We start from the raw sequence: 17,243 nt of genomic DNA, 5'->3' as shown, positions 1-17,243 counted from the left end.
CGTCTATCGCTGACCTGGTTGCTACAGGACCAGCAGTTCAATAGGGGCCGTCCCTTCTGGATCCCCAACTGGGTCTTATAGTCTGAGGGGCTGGGGCGCGGTGTTTGAGCAACACTCTTTCCAGGGTCGGTGGACCAGTAGGAATCACTCCTCCCGATAAACATTCTGGAATTGCGGGCAGTGTTCAATGCTTTGTCTCTGTTAAAGAACAGGCCTGTTCAAGTACGGTCAGACAACGCCACCACGGTGGCATACATAAACCATCAAGGAGGCACTCGAAGCCGCATGGCAATGATGGAAATGTCAAAAATCCTTTGTTGGGCGAAACGCCATCTGCCAGCAATATCGGCAGTGTTCATTCCAGGAGTCCTCAACTGGGAAGCAGATTTCCTCAGTCGTCAGGACGTGCATGCCGGAGAGTGGAGTCTTCACCAGGAAGCCTTTCAACTCCTAGTGAACAAATGAGGTCTACCAGATGTAGACCTGATGGTGTCTTGACATAATCACAAAGTTCCGGTCTTCAGATCAAGAACCAGGGATCCTCAAGCAGCGTTCGTGGACGCACTGGCAATTCCATGTAACTTTCGGTTTCCCTGTGTGTTCCCTCCAGTGTCACTCCTGCCCAGGGTACTATGGAAGTTCAAACAAAAAGGAGGAATACTACTTCTAGTCGCTCCAGCGAGGCCCAGACGGCATTGGTTCTCAGACCTGCAGGGTCTATCGATAGAGCATCCTCTTCTACTTCTACAATGCCCAGACCTCCTCGTTCAGGGCCCTTGTGTCTACCCGGACCTGGCCAGACTGGCTTTGACGACGTGGTTCTTGAAGCATCACTCCTGAGCGCCAAAGGGTTCTCCGAGGCGGTTATCCAAACTATGTTAAAGGCCCTAAAACCGGCATTTGCACGGATATATTACAGGGTCTGGAATTCTTACTTCACCTGGTGACCTGGTGTGCTGCTAAGAATTTTCGATGCATACAAATTCAGAACTTTCAGACTTCTGGCTTTTCTGCAACAAGGCCCTGACTTAGGCTTTAATCTGGCCTCCCTCAAGGTTCATATATCTGCCTTGTCGGTGTGGTTTCAGAGAAAAAATGTGTCTATTCCTGACGTTCATACTTTCACTCAGGGTGTTTTACGGATTCAGCCTCCCTGTGTTTCTCCTGTGGCTCCATGGGATCTGTCTGTTGTCCTGAATGCCATGCAAGAGTCTCCAAATAAACCTTAAATGGCTCACGGTCAAGGTCCTGTTCCTACTGGCTATTGTCTCTGCTAGGAGGGTGTCAGTCCTAAGCACTTTGTCCTATCGTCCACCCTTCCTGATATTTCACAGTGACGGGGCAGTTCTTAGAACTTGCCCTGGTTATTTGCATAAGGTGGTGTTTTCTTTTCACCTAAACCAAGAGATTGTGGTTCCGACCTTCATCTCTTCTGTTTATCCTCCAAAGAGCGGTCTTTGGATGTGGTACGGGCTCTCCGTATATACGTGGAGAGGACTGCCTCTATCAGGAGGTCAGATTCCATTTTTGTACTTTCTGGTTTTTACAAATGTGGCTGGCCTGCAAATAAGCAAATCTTGGCTAGATGGATTAGAATGGTGATTGCACAAGCCTATGCGCAGGCTGGACCCCCAGCACCTGCTGCTATCAAAGCCCATTCTATTCGGTCTGTTGGACTTTCTTAGACTGCCTGCCGAGGCGCGTCCGCTGAACAATTGTGCAAGGCGGCTACGTGGTCCTCAGTGAACACGTTCAGTAGGTTCTATGCCTTTGATACTTCCGCCTCCCAGGATGCTTCCTTTGGACGCCGGGTTCTCATACACGCTACGGCGCGTCCCCTCCCATGAGGAACTGCTTTAGGACATCCCCGATGTTTTTCCTGTAGAAACGAATGTACCCCGCTGCAGATAAGGAGATTTATGGTAGACTTACCATAGTTAAATCTCTTTCTGTGAGGTACATTGGTTCCACAGGGCGCCCGCCCTGACGCACCTAGCTTCTGTGGGTTTGTATGGCATTAGCAGCTAGTCCCTTCTCCTGTCATGAGAACGTGGTTCTATGTGACTAACATCTACCTTCTCTTTTACCTGCTCCTGCATTGGACTGGTTAAAGAAACTGAGCTCACAGTGCCTGGAGGCGGGGTTATAGAGGAGCAGGGGTGTAACTAGGGTTTTTGTAGCAAGACCAATAATGTTTTGTAGCAAGATCAATAATGGCGCCCGCTGCATTTCATCCCCCCCCCCCCCCCCCCCCCCCAAAAAAAAAAAAAGTTTTGAAGTGTGGGTATGGAAAAGTGAAGGGTGTAATTATGCGTGCGCTCCGGAAAAGGGGGCGTGGCCACTCAAAAGTGGGTGTGTCCTTCAGTGTAGTAGGACCCCTTATACTATCTAGTACTGGTTATACTAGTACTAGATCTTATACTCTCCTTATACTACCCCTTATACTATCTAGTACTAGACCTTTCACATTTTAGCACACGGTATGAGCCAAAATTCACATTATAGCACACAGAATGAGCCGAAATTCACATTATAGCACACAGAATAAGCCGAAATTCACATTAAAGTACACAGACTGAGCCCAAATTCACATTAAAGCACAGAGATTGAGACAAAATTCACATTATATATAGAAACCAAGAATATGGGCACAAGCGACCAATGGTGTCTATAGTAAAGGAACGTAAAAAGATTTTTTATATAGAAAATAAAAGCATATTTATTTTACATGATTAAAAAACACTGGTAAAATTTTAGTTTAAGAAAACATGCTTAAGCATAAGAATTCATAAAAATGTGAACAAAAATATGGTTAAAAGAGAAGAAAAAATCTAAAAGTACAAGGTACACATCGGTTTGTAGTAAATGTGTAAAAAGTGCTTATCTTAGGTTCAGGAGGTTGGTCTGGGAAGGATCATGGAATTCCCAACGCGTTTCGTCCTTCAGGACTTCATCAAGGGTAGTGTGGTACTGGGACAGGGCTCGTATTTATACCTCTGTCAATTAGAAGACTATGTGTGACATCACTTCCTCCCACAGTGATGTTTAGGGAGAACAGAAATCTTAGTGTTTTTCACATTTAAATAATTTGTATATCAGTAATACAAATGTCTCTAAACAAAGCTGATCCTTATCACATATTTCAAAAACGAGTAATTTAGTGAGTGTAGGTGAATTGATTATTTACAGTGTACTGGCAGCAGGTACTTCCGCCCCACTTCCGGTGGTACGGCGGGCTCTACTGCGCTTGCGTCCGCTTTTAAGTTCATACTCAGGTGTCAGGAAGTCACGAACGGGCTCCTCTGCGCATGCGCCCGCTTCCACACTTGGTAGTACGTCAATGAAGTCACGTTAGTTCCGTCAGACGCCACGTCCGCGTCATTACATCACGTGTGGAAACCCGGAAGCTCTGTGTGCCGTGCAGAGCGTACTGAAATCGGAGCTCCTCTGTTAGGCCGCGCGTCACTTCCTTTAGGGATTATATTCAGTAGGTGATATCCGGGATTTAGTCTTGAGACGCACGTGAACCGCATATGGTGTTTCTGGCATCACTTTTTCAATAGTGGGTCCCAATGTCAAATTCATTATATAGGAATATTATGTGCGACTTCTTCATTTGGATCATATGTGGATATATGGTTTGTTGTTCCGGAAAGCATATGGAGGAAATAAAAATACAAAATATATATACATTACAGAGAAATCATGACAGGCTTATTAATAACCAGATATGTATTAATTTGTATGGAGGAGATAAATTTGAAATTACCAAAAGATCATGACCGACTTATTTATAACCAGATATGTATTAATTTCTATTTAGAGAATTATATGACTAATTAATAAATATTATTAAATATTAATAAAAGGTATTAATAAAATACATTAATAAAGTGCATAGATAAATAAAGTGCCTGTGCTAAGTTGCTTATATCACTTAATGATTATACAAGGGTGTGAGTGCTACATTGATGTGTCTTGTGCATTAGATTATATCCATACTTCATAGGAAAATGGTGAAGGCCAGAGGTGTTTAGGGGTTGTGTGAGTGAGTGGTGGTATAATATTTGGTTTAACAGTTGTTTCACTGGTTTAGGAACTCTCATGTGCATGCACTGTTTCTACAGCACCTAGTCTTCTCCGGAGGTACCCCTCCTTGATACTGGCCAGGCCCATAAAAATGCTTAGCTTCCACGATCGGACGAGAGTGGGCGTTTCATTTTGGTATGGCTGTAGTCTACTTAGCACTAGTTCACCAGAGGTTTTTCACAACTGATATATAACCTAGGAATAAGAATAAAGCGCCATACCCAAACACCACAGTGTTTATTGTAAAGGGGGGGGGGTTGACAAGAAATCAGAGTTCAAAGAAAAGGAGAAATTTCATAGCTTTCATTGAAACCAGTCGGATGCATCGTCTTCAATTGGAATATCCAGAACATTTCCCTTCTGGATAGCAGATTCGCCAGGTCACCACTTCTTTCGCCAAGTGCGACATGTTCTATGGCTTTATATGTTAAGGCCTCAGGATTGGAGTTATGGTGCAACAAGAAATGTTTGGAAACTGCATGTGTTTCCACCTTGTTTTTGATGTTCCGAACGTGTTCTTGTATCCTTAGTTTCAGCTGTCTTTTCGTCTTCCCAATGTATTTTTTACCACAATCACATTCCAGGAGGTAAATTACAGATGTTGAATTGCAGTTCATATATTCTTTAATCTTGAATTCTTTCGCATCACCTGTTGCAGAGAAGGTCTTCCGGTTTGGATGTAGGTACCTGCAAATATTACAGTGTCCACACTTGTAACTACCTACACACCTGATGAGGGGTTCTTTCTTGTGTGGACACTGTAATATTTGCAGGTGGAAACACATGCAGTTTCCAAACATTTCTTGTTGCACCATAACTCCAATCCTGAGGCCTTAACATATAAAGCCATAGAAATTGAAGACGATGCATCCGACTGGTTTCAATGAAAGCTATGAAATTTCTCCTTTTCTTTGAACTCTGATTTCTTGTCAACCCCCCCCCCCCCCCCACTCCCCCCCTTTACAATAAACACTGTGGTGTTTGGGTATGGCGCTTTATTCTTATTCCTAGGTTATATATCAGTTGTGAAAAACCTCTGGTGAACTAGTGCTAAGTAGACTACAGCCATACCAAAATGGAACGCCCACTCTCGTCCGATCGTGGAAGCTAAGCATTTTTATGGGCCTGGCCAGTATCAAGGAGGGGTACCTCCGGAGAAGACTAGGTGCTGTAGAAACAGTGCATGCACATGAGAGTTCCTAAACCAGTGAAACATCTGTTAAACCAAATATTATACCACCACTCACTCACACAACCCCTAAACACCTCTGGCCTTCACCATTTTCCTATGAAGTATGGATATAATCTAATGCACAAGACACATCAATGTAGCACTCACACCCTTGTATAATCATTAAGTGATATAAGCAACTTAGCACAGGCACTTTATTTATCTATGCACTTTATTAATGTATTTTATTAATACCTTTTATTAATATTTAATAATATTTATTAATTAGTCATATAATTCTCTAAATAGAAATTAATACATATCTGGTTATAAATAAGTCGGTCATGATCTTTTGGTAATCTCAAATTTATCTCCTCCATACAAATTAATACATATCTGGTTATTAATAAGCCTGTCATGATTTCTCGGTAATGTATATATATTTTGTATTTTTATTTCCTCCATATGCTTTCCGGAACAACAAACCATATATCCATATATGATCCAAATGAAGAAGTCGCACATAATATTCCTATATAATGAATTTGACATTGGGACCCACTATTGAAAAAGTGATGCCAGAAACACCATATGCGGTTCACGTGCGTCTCAAGACTAAATCCCGGATATCACCTACTGAATATAATCCCTAAAGGAAGTGACGCGCGGCCTAACAGAGGAGCTCCGATTTCAGTACGCTCTGCACGGCACACATAGCTTTCGGGTTTCCACACGTGATGTAATGACGCGGACGTGGCGTCTGACGGAACTAACGTGACTTCATTGACGTACTACCAAGTGTGGAAGCGGGCGCATGCGCAGAGGAGCCAGTTCGTGACTTCCTGACACCTGAGTATGAACTTAAAAGCGGACGCAAGCGCAGTAGAGCCCGCCGTACCACCGGAAGTGGGGCGGAAGTACCTGCTGCCAGTACACTGTAAATAATCAATTCACCTACACTCACTAAATTACTCGTTTTTGAAATATGTGATAAGGATCAGCTTTGTTTAGAGACATTTGTATTACTGATATACAAATTATTTAAATGTGAAAAACACTAAGATTTCTGTTCTCCCTAAACATCACTGTGGGAGGAAGTGATGTCACACATAGTCTTCTAATTGACAGAGGTATAAATACGAGCCCTGTCCCAGTACCACACTACCCTTGATGAAGTCCTGAAGGACGAAACGCGTTGGGAATTCCATGATCCTTCCCAGACCAACCTCCTGAACCTAAGATAAGCACTTTTTACACATTTACTACAAACCGATGTGTACCTTGTACTTTTAGATTTTTTCTTCTCTTTTAACCATATTTTTGTTCACATTTTTATGAATTCTTATGCTTAAGCATGTTTTCTTAAACTAAAATTTTACCAGTGTTTTTTAATCATGTAAAATAAATATGCTTTTATTTTCTATATAAAAAATCTTTTTACGTTCCTTTACTATAGACACCATTGGTCGCTTGTGCCCATATTCTTGGTTTCTATAACACTTTTTAAAGCAGCTTACCACTGCTGTTTTTATTTAGGGGCCTGCTGACACCCTCTGTACCAAGGGAGTGTATTTTTGGACATATATTATACATAATTGTGAAGGTTAACTTACCACAAGTGGCGCTATTTTTTCCTTTTTTGCAATTCACATTATATATATATATATATATACATTATATATATATATATATATATATATATATATATATATATATATAATATACACTCACAATTGCGGCGACACTCAGACATAAATACAGTAGATGCAGAGTATTACTACAACGTTTCGGAGAATATATTAGCACTCCGTCATCAGGTAAAACATGCATACAAAAAACATACCTTTAATTAGAATCCCCACCTCATGTGCTCCACTCGGCGTGCGGCTCCAGTCCCCGCTTCACCATGGCTACCTCCATAAACTAAACAAAAAAGCAAAAGAACGGGTGGGTTGACCTGTGCGGCCAGACACCCACAACGAAGCTGATGGATGGTGCAGATCTCTAGTAGCGGGGGCGACTCGTCTCTGCTTTGTGTATACCCCCCCCCCATTCTATGCCTCTCTTTGTGTATACCCCCCTATACTATGCCTCTCTTTGTGTATAATATACCCCCCCTCCCCCTATTCTATGCCTCTCTTTGTGTATAGTATACCCCCCCTCCCCCTATTCTATGCCTCTCTTTGGCATAGAATAAAGGGGGGGGGGGTATACTATACACGAAGAGAAGCATAGAATAGGGGGAGGGGGAGTATACTATACACAAAGAGAGGCATAGAATAGGGGGAGAGGGGAGGTATACTATACACAAAGGCATGGGAGAAGGGGGTATACTATACACAAAGAGAGGCATAGAATAGGGGGAGGGGGGTGGTAGTCTCTTTGTGTGTCTAGTGTTTCCCCCCCCTCCCCCCTCCTCACCTCTCAGCTTCAGCAGGGACTGAGCCGGCAGCAGACAGAAGCTCAGGGACCGTGATGCTTGCATCGCGGTCACGCTCCCGGCAGCAACCCTAGCAAGGAGGGAGGCTAGGAGCTGCTGCTGCAGTAACGCCGCCGAGCACCACAGCGGGACTTGCTCGGCGGCGAAATTGTGTGTCAGCCAGGTGCAGGCAGTGGCTGCGAGCGGGGGCTGTGGAAGCGGCCGCGGGCGGTCAGGCGGTGGTGGCTGTGGGTTCGTGGGCAGGAGCGATGCCCTGGATGGCGGTGCGGGCGCCCCCCTCTGCTGTGCCCGCCACGGCGCCCAGGGCACGTGCCCTGCTCGCCCTACCCTAGTTATGCCTCTGTAGAGGAGGCCCCAATGCATCCTGGGACAGTCTAAAGCTTTAGCCTGTTGGTGCCTCAGATCAAGATCCATCTCTACACCCTGATGTTTTCCCTGTGGGACCAATGTACCTCACAGAAAGAGATTTAACCATGGTAAGTCTACCATAAATCTCCTTATATCCGAAAGGCTGTAAATCATAAAACATTTATTACATAAAACAGCAGCACATTGAGCCCCATGAACTGGCATGGGATTAGGGCATTTCCACACCTATTGATAACGAGAGATGGTCAACCATTAGGTCCAGGAATGCTAAGGCCGCCTTCTGTGTAGCAATTCGAGAAATATGCTACAAGGTCTATGCCAGATTATTGTTCCGTCTAAATTGCAAATGATGTTCCCTGCAACTTTGGAAAATTGGGTTTGTTTCATCACACTTGGTGGTCTATCAACTCGTTCTGGGATCAAGTTTGGAATATGATCTCACAGGTATTAGGTGTGATGCTCAAATAGCACAAAGTGCACTGGTGCCACATATTGATAAATATCTGGATAAACTGGTGGTAAATATTTGTAATGCTGCCAAATCTTTGCTAGCTAAACACTGGAAGTCTCCTACGGCACCTTCATTAGCGGCCCTTTGGGCCCCGGATAAGTTTTGTGGTCTCAATGGAGTATGGCCACTTATTAGAAGGTTTGGTCCCCGTGGTATCTTTCAGTCATCACCTCTCTTTGGTCTCTGCTAACTTCTCAATTCTCCCCCCTTTTCTCATTCCTTTTCCTCCCCTCAGTTTTCCCTTTTTTATTTAAATGTGTTTTTAAACCCATATTTACCCTCCTCTTTTTTTTCCTTACGTTATTGCCCAACCCTATTTTTGTCTTTTTGTTTTTTTTATTCATGAGTTTTGTTTTTTACACCCTAACGTGTTAATTATTCTATGATTAGCGAGTGTCCGGTGGGTCCTCGGTTGGTCATTTGGGTCAGCGGTTATTCTTTTTAGTCTTTGGGGTTTATTAATCTTTTTTGCTATGTAGGTATTGTGTCTACACTTTGTATTGTACATTCTGTTTCTGAATACGTAAAAATAAATACAAAAATCTTGTCTTTTTAATAAAAACTCAGCACATTTTGAGTAATCTGCAGGATCATTGTGTTCTTGTCATGCTTTGTTTTGCCTGTGAACTCGGAGTCTGGAACTGGTCAGTATTGGGTTCAGGAATGTTGAATGAGAAGCTGGCAGGTCTGAGGTTATCTCTGTCTATGTAATAAGAAATATGATTATGATCTGTAGTATATGTTCTCCCAATAAGTTGCACAAGTGAGGTACCCACGAACGCAGTGCTGAGATGGTGAATTGCTGGAAGAGCAGGACAGTAGATTGATCGGGCTGAACCGGATTGGTACTGTAGTAACTGAAATATGTGCAGGTCTTCTTGAGAAAAGGCTGAAACTGGAATACTGGATTGACTGTAGATTGACTGGGTTTGGACCAGGTTGATCCTGTGAACCAGGAACTGGAGATACTCTGTAGTAAAATGAGAATTGCAGGACCAGACTGGAATCCGGAAACTGGACCTGAACCAAGAAGGCAGAATCAAACTGAAACCAAGTGTGCTGCCTGTGGGAATTCCTGCACAGTTGTACTGTAGATACAGATTAGGTATCAGAAGTACAACAGTAGGGAAAACTGTACTGTTCTGGAACAGGTTACTGTTTAGAAACAGTCTGGGAGTACAGGTTAGCTTCACCCAGTGAGAACTGGGTTAGACAGCAGTAGCAGTGTAGCAGGATGTCTGAACTGCACTGCTTCAGTATACACACTGCTACAGAAAGTAGTACAGGAGCTTAAGAGTAGCTTAACTTAGTGGGAACGGAAAGTACACATTGCACTGGCGATTTGGAGGAGCCAGTGCTGTGGATTTATACCGCTGGAAGTGGCTGGACAGTGTCAGTTGGTACAGCCTGGCTCAGACTGGTCGGTGGTTGGCCGGATCATGGTCAGTTGACCAGAACTGTCACGCTTATCTAGTAGACCTTCTAGTCTAGTGGAATATGCATCAATGAAACAAGCCAGAAGTGGATTTGTTCATATAACAAACTAAACAGCACTATCTCAAGAATGGGTGTTAAGCCTCGCTTATACACTCCCTCCTATTCCATTTACTATCAAGGATCCCAATGAGTGAGAGAGGGGTTACTGATCTTAATTGTTCAGCAAACAAACGTAATCGCCCCTGCGTTTCATGCTGAATTAGGCCCTATGTGTTACGTTCCTGATGCTCAGAACTAGAGAGATGTTGCGTAGTGAGTCCAGAGCACCAGGACGCGACGCTGAAATAAGAGGTGGTACAGGAATAGCCCCTAGCACCCTACCTCCATTGTTTTACCCGTGTGGTCAGTACACGCCTGAGTGACTATGGTTTCTTGGGCCCACGGCAGCCGCGTTTGAAGGGCGGATCAGGTCTGCCCAACTCCGATGCCCCCAGGTCTTAGAGTGAGACAAGGCGTGAACCGAGACAGGATAATAACAAGGGGACTTCTAACTAAAGCAAACAGAAAGCTAGGGGCTACTAACTACCCTAAAACTAAATATATGTGCGGCACGCCGCCAAAGGAAAAGAACAACAAAAGATACCACTGTCCACACCCCCACACGGCACCGCCGCGTACCGGGGAGGACAGTGAAAAGCGGAAACCACCAATACAAAATTAACACAAGAACTAAGCGGCCTAGGCCGCAACACGCGGCAGAAGCCGCTACTCACGAAACCGGGAGAGAATCCCAACAAGCGAGAACCCCCAAATGACTGCAACAGGTTCACTTGGACAGGAAGGATTCCCAGGACCGGCTTCAGAACTCCAGGACTCAGGAGCACAGGGAGCAGGATCGACCAGATACAGCTGACCAGGAACAAACGTTGCAAGGCAGGAACAGCATACAGGAAGCTATCGCCGGCGAAGCTGCAGTGTGCTGGCTCCCATAAAAAGACCCTGCTGGCCAATGACAGGAGGGCCAGCAAGACCAGCCCCCCAGATCCTAAATACTAGTTGCCGTGCAGCTGCCCTGCTGCACGAGCAACTAATCATTCTTATCTGGCAACAGGGAACGCGGTCCGCCAATGGCGTCCCCGTTGCTATGGACCCAGCGGCTGAGGACGCGCGGCGTCCTAGCGTTGCCAGGGACCCGGCAGCTACAGTACGCACGGCGTCCTGGCGTTGCTAGGCGCCGGGCAGGGAGGGAGGTGCGGCGGCCATGAGCGTCGCTCGGAAGCAGACCGAGCGGCGCCGCGGACCGTGGCACCTAACAGTACCCCCCCACCCCTTGAGGAGGGGTTAAAGAACCCCTAAAGCCGGGTTTCTGAGGAAATTCCTGAAAGAATAATCTCTTAAGTTTAGGGGCATGTAAATTGTTATCCAGGACCCAAGACCTTTCTTCCGGGCCATAGCCTTTCCAGTGAACCAAAAAATAAAGCCGGCCCCGAGAAACTTTGGAATCTAAAACCTTCTCCACCAAGAACTCTTGTTGCCCCTGAACATCCACAGGAGGTCTACCCTGGGAAGTCTTCCGAGGGAATCTCCTGGAAGAAAAATACTGCTTCAGAAGGGAACAGTGAAAAGTATTGCCAATTTTGAGTGATTTAGGCAAGCGTAGCCGAAAAGCAACTAGGTTGACCTTCTTAACGATAAGGAACGGTCCAATAAATTTGGGTCCCAATCTAGCCGAGGGTTGTCGGAGCTTGATGTTGCGGGTTGACAGCCACACCTTATCTCCCACCTTAAAAGTGCATGGGCGTCGGAACCTATCAGAAATTTTTTTTTCTCGGAAGGCAGCCTTCTTAAGGGCAAGGTGCACCTTTTTCCAAATCATTCTGAGACGGGAAGTTAAGGTCAACGAGGAGACTGGAAAATGAGGGTAAAAAGAATTGGCTCTAGGATGAAAGCCCAAGACCGAAAAGAATGGGGACTCCTTGGTGGAAGAATGACAAGAGTTATTATAGGCAAACTCGGCCAAAGGAAGAAATTCAGACCAATCATTCTGAAGTTTGGCCGAATATAGCCGTAAATACTGTTTTAACGACTGATTAACACGTTCAGTTTGTCCGTTAGATTGTGGATGGTACCCAGATGTTAAAGAGAGTTTCATATTTAATGAGGCACAAAAACGTTTCCAGAAACGGGCGATGAATTGCGGTCCCCGATCAGAGACAATATCCCTGGGTAAACCATGGAGCCTGAACACACGGCGGAGAAACAAAATTGCCAACCCTTGAGCAGAGGGTAATCGGGGGAGAGCAATGAAGTGGGCCATCTTACTTAAACGGTCTACTACCACCCAAATGACTCGAAATCCAGCTGAGAGAGGAAGGTCCACCACGAAATCCATGGATATATGTGACCATGGCCTGAGAGGAACAGCTAGAGGCATGAGTTGCCCGACCGGCAACGATCGAGATACCTTGTACTAAGCACAAACCTGACAGGAACGGACAAATTCCCTTACATCTTTAGAAAGATCAGGCTACCACACTGAGCGAGAGATTAACTCCAAGGTCTTAGTGATACCCGGATGACCAGAAACCTTATTATCATGAAACTCAGCTAGAACAGTGCCTCTCAGAAATTCAGGGACGAAGAGACGATCTGCAGGAGTGACTTTGGGAGCCTGCTGCTGAAGCTGGACTAGCTGTGTAAATAAATCCTGTGTGAGGCCAGCCCGGATGACAGACGATGGGACTATGGGGGTGGTAGCCGGGTGGTTATTGTGAATCGGAAGAAAACAACGTGACAGGGCATCGGCTTTTGTATTCTTGGAACCGGGCCTGAAGGTGATAATAAACCTGAAACGAGTAAAAAAACAGCGTCCAACGTGCCTGTCGAGCATTAAGCCGTTTAGCTGACTCAATATACTGCAGGTTCTTGTGGTCAGTAAACACCGTAATGGTATGCCTTGCTCCTTCCAGCCAGTGCCTCCACTCCTCGAAAGCCCATTTAACTGCCAAAATTCTCGATTACCAACATCATAGTTGGATTCTGCGGAGGAGAATTTTCTGGACATGAAGGCACATGGGTGTAATTCCTGAGACTCCGGGTCTTCCTGAGAAAGGATAGCCCCCACTCCAACCTCTGAGGCGTCTACCTCGACAATAAAGGGGAGATCCGGGTTAGGGTGTCTGAGTACTGGAGCTGAGACAAAGGCCTGCTTTAAGGCCAGGAAGGCATACTTGGCTTCAGGCGACCAATTGGAAGGGTCCGCTCCTTTTTTAGTCAATGCCACAATAGGAGCAACCAAATCTGAGAAGGTATGAATAAAACGCCTATAGTAATTTGCAAACCCTAAAAAGCGCTGAATTGCTTTTAAGTTCGTGGGTTGTGCCCAATTTAGGATGGCCTGGAGTTATTTTGGTTCCATGAAAAACCCCTTAGGAGAAATAATATACCCCAGGAAGGACACTTCTGTGATGTGGAAATCACATTTCTCCAGTTTGGCGTACAAATGATTTTCCCGTAACTTCTGAAGGACCAGTCGCACATGAGTAATATGTTGTTCAAAAGACTCAGAGTAAATCAAAATGTCGTCTAAATAAACGACTACGAACTTTCTTAGAAAGTCGCGAAGGACGTCGTTAATGAGATCTTGAAATACAGCAGGAGCATTAGACAGCCCAAACGGCATCACCAGGTATTAATAATGTCCCGACTGTGTGCTGAAAGCCGTCTTCCACTCATCCCCAGATTTTATTCGGATGAGATTGTAAGCCCCTCTAAGATCGACCTTGGAAAAGATAACGGCAGTCCGGAGCTGATCAAATAGTACTGAAATCAGTGGCAAGGGGTAGGTGTTTTTAACAGAAATTTTATTCAGAGCCCGATAATCAATACATGGTCTGAGCGACCCATCTTTTTTCTCAACAAAAAAGAACCCTGCACTCAATGGAGATTTCGAGGGCCTAATGAAGCCTTTTTTTAGGCTCTCCTGTACATAATCATTCATTGCCGTAGTTTCCGGCCCAGACAGGGCATATAATCTCCCTTTAGGCAAAGAGGCACCGGGAACTAAGTCAATAGCGCAGTCATAGGACCGATGAGGAGGCAGAATATCCGCATTACCCTTGGAGAAAACATCGGCAAAGTCCTGATATTCCAAAGGAATAAGTTCTGGGGTGACTGCCGCAACCCGGACTGGACGGGAAATACATTCCTTAACACAAAAAGGACCCCATCGGGAAATCTCCCCAGACCGCCAATCTGTGGTGGGATTATGAAAGGCAAGCCAGGGGTGACCAAAAAACTACGGGGACAGTCGGACAATGGGTAAGGTAAAATTCGATTTTCTCCGAATGTAGGGCCCCCACTGTCAGTTGTACTGGAGGTGTGCGGTGAGTGATTACCCCATTAGAAAGCGGACCACCATCCAAGCTGTGCATGGTGATACGTTTATCCAAAGGTATCTGTGGAACGCCCAAAGCCTGAGCCCAACCAAGATCCATGAAATTTCCCGCAGCTCCACTGTCGACGAAGGCCGACACCAACGAACTGAGACTACTAAAGGAAATTTTTACAGGAACTAATAAAGAATCAGTAGAGGAGATCAATTGCAGACCCAAGTGAACCCCCTCACAATTCACTTGGTCAGAGCGTTTCCCTGCTTATTCGGGCAATTACGCGCGATATGTCCATTGCCACCACAATACAAGCAAAGACCAGAATTTAGCCTTCTGGTTCTTTCCTCTGGGGACAGCCGGGAGAGACCCATTTGCATGGGCTCCTCCACGTCCTCAGGGAAAGTATACACACATGGACTAGGCCTGAAACTAGCTCCACTTTCAGCCCTCTGCTCCCGGAGACGACGATCAATTTTAATAGCAAGCTCCATGAGTTTGTCTAAAGTCTCTGGAGCAGGGTACTGAAGGAGACTGTCTTTAATAACTTCAGACAAACCGAGGCGAAACTGACTGCGCAGGGCCGGGTCATTCCAGCCACAGTCGTTCGACCAACGGCGAAATTCGGTACAATACGCCTCTGCTGGATTTTTCCCTTGCTTAAGTGCACGCAGGTGGCTCTCAGCCGACGCTTCTCTATCAGGGTCATCGTACAATAGGCCTAGAGACTTAAAAAAGGCATCTACAGATAGCAAGGCAACATCATCGGCTTTTAGCCCAAAAGCTTAGGTTTGCGGATCGCCTTGTAGTAAAGACATCACAATCCCGACCCGTTGAGACTCAGTACCAGAGGATCGGGGCCTTAAACGAAAATAAAGCTTACAAGCTTCCTTGAAATTAAAAAAAATCCTTTCGGTTACCTGAAAAACGGTCAGGAAGGTGCATCTTTGGTTCTGGAATCATACTCGGGGAGGCTCGCAAAAGATCTTCCTGCGATCTCACCCGAAGAGTAAGATCCTGAACCATCTGAGTTAGTTCCTGAATCTGGTTGGCCAAAAGCTGACTGGGATTCGGTCCTAATACTGCCGGATTCATGAGGCCGAATTTCAAGGCTGATCAAAAACAAATAACTCTTTATATAATTCTTTTTTTTTTTTTTTGGCCGGTGATAATGTTACGTTCCTGATGCTCAGAACTAGAGAGATGTTGCATAGTGAGTCCAGAGCACCAGGACGCGACGCTGAAATAAGGGATGGTACGGGAATAGCCCCTAGCACCCTACCTCCATTGTTTTACCCGTGTGGTCAGTTCACGCCTGAGTGACTATGGTTTCTTGGGCCCACGGCAGCCGCGTTTGAAGGGCGGATCAGGTCTGCCCAACTCCGATGTCCCCAGGTCTTAGAGTGAGACAAGGCGTGAACAGAGACAGGATAATAACAAGGGGACCTCTAACTAAAGCAAACAGAAAGCTAGGGGCTACTAACTACCCTAAAACTAAATATATGTGCGGCACGCCGCCAAAGAAAAAGAACAACAAAAGATACCACTGTCCACACCCCCACACGGCACCGCCGCGTACCGGGGAGGACAGTGAAAAGCGGAAACCTCCGCAAAAACCACCAATACAAAATTAACACAAGGACTAAGCGGCCTAGGCCGCAACACGCAGCAGAAGCCGATACTCACGAAACCGGGAGAGAATCCCAACAAGCGAGAACCCCCAAATGACTGCAACAGGTTCACTTGGACAGGAAGGATTCCCAGGACCGGCTTCAGAACTCCAGGACTCAGGAGCACAGGGAGCAGGATCGAACAGATACAGCTGACCAGGAACAGACGTTGCAAGGCAGGAACAGCATACAGGAAGCTATCACCGGCGAGGCTGCAGTGTGCTAGCTCCCATAAAAAGACCCTGCTGGCCAATGACAGGAGGGCCAGTAAGACCAGCCCCCCAGACCCTAATTACTAGTTGCCGTGCAGCTGCCCTGCTGCACGAGCAACTAATCATTCTTATCTGGCAACAGGGAACGCGGTCCGCCAATGGCGTCCCCGTTGCTATGGACCCAGTGGCTGAGGACGCCCGGCGTCCTAGCGTTGCCAGGGACCCGGCGGCTACAGTACGCACGACGTCCTGGCGTTGCTAGGCGCCGGGCAGGGAGGGAGGTGCGGCGGCCGTGAGCGTCGCTCGGAAGCAGACCGAGCGGCGCCGCGGACTGCGGCACCTAACACTATGTTACAGTACAGTAAATGCACAAAATATATGGGAACGATGCTTTGCTGATTTTAGCATCTTGGACTTCCTATTAGATGATGAAAGTACATATTTCTCCAGTAGGTACTTTGGTTAATACTAAATGTATCCCTCCCCCGCCCTTCTGCTATTTATTTATTACCAGTTATTTATATAGCGCGCACATATTCCGCAGCGCTTTACAGAGAATATTTGGCCATTCACATTGTTCCCTGCCCCAGTGGAGCTTACAATCTATATTCCCTACCACATGTACTCGCGCACACATTCATACTAGGGTTAATTTTTGTTGGGATCCAATTGACCTACCAGTATATTTTTGGATTGTGGGAGGAAACCGGAGTACCCGGAGGAAACCCACGCAAGTACGGGGAGAATGTACAAACTCCCCTATAAGCCATTATTAAAATCAGAACAAGACTGGAATCAGTTGTTCCTCCATGAGATATGGAAAAATTTTCTAACCAATCCCATTTTGAGAGAACCAAGGACTGGAGAAATTCTTTAACTTTTTATGGACCTGAAGAGCATAAAGTGTTCATTAAGCTGGTGAATTAAGCAAGCTATACTTGGGATATAACATAGTG

The sequence above is a fragment of the Pseudophryne corroboree genome, chromosome 5 (genome assembly GCF_028390025.1).
Source record: "Pseudophryne corroboree isolate aPseCor3 chromosome 5, aPseCor3.hap2, whole genome shotgun sequence".
Lineage (NCBI taxonomy): Eukaryota > Metazoa > Chordata > Amphibia > Anura > Myobatrachidae > Pseudophryne > Pseudophryne corroboree.
This window is presented reverse-complemented; position numbering follows the sequence as displayed.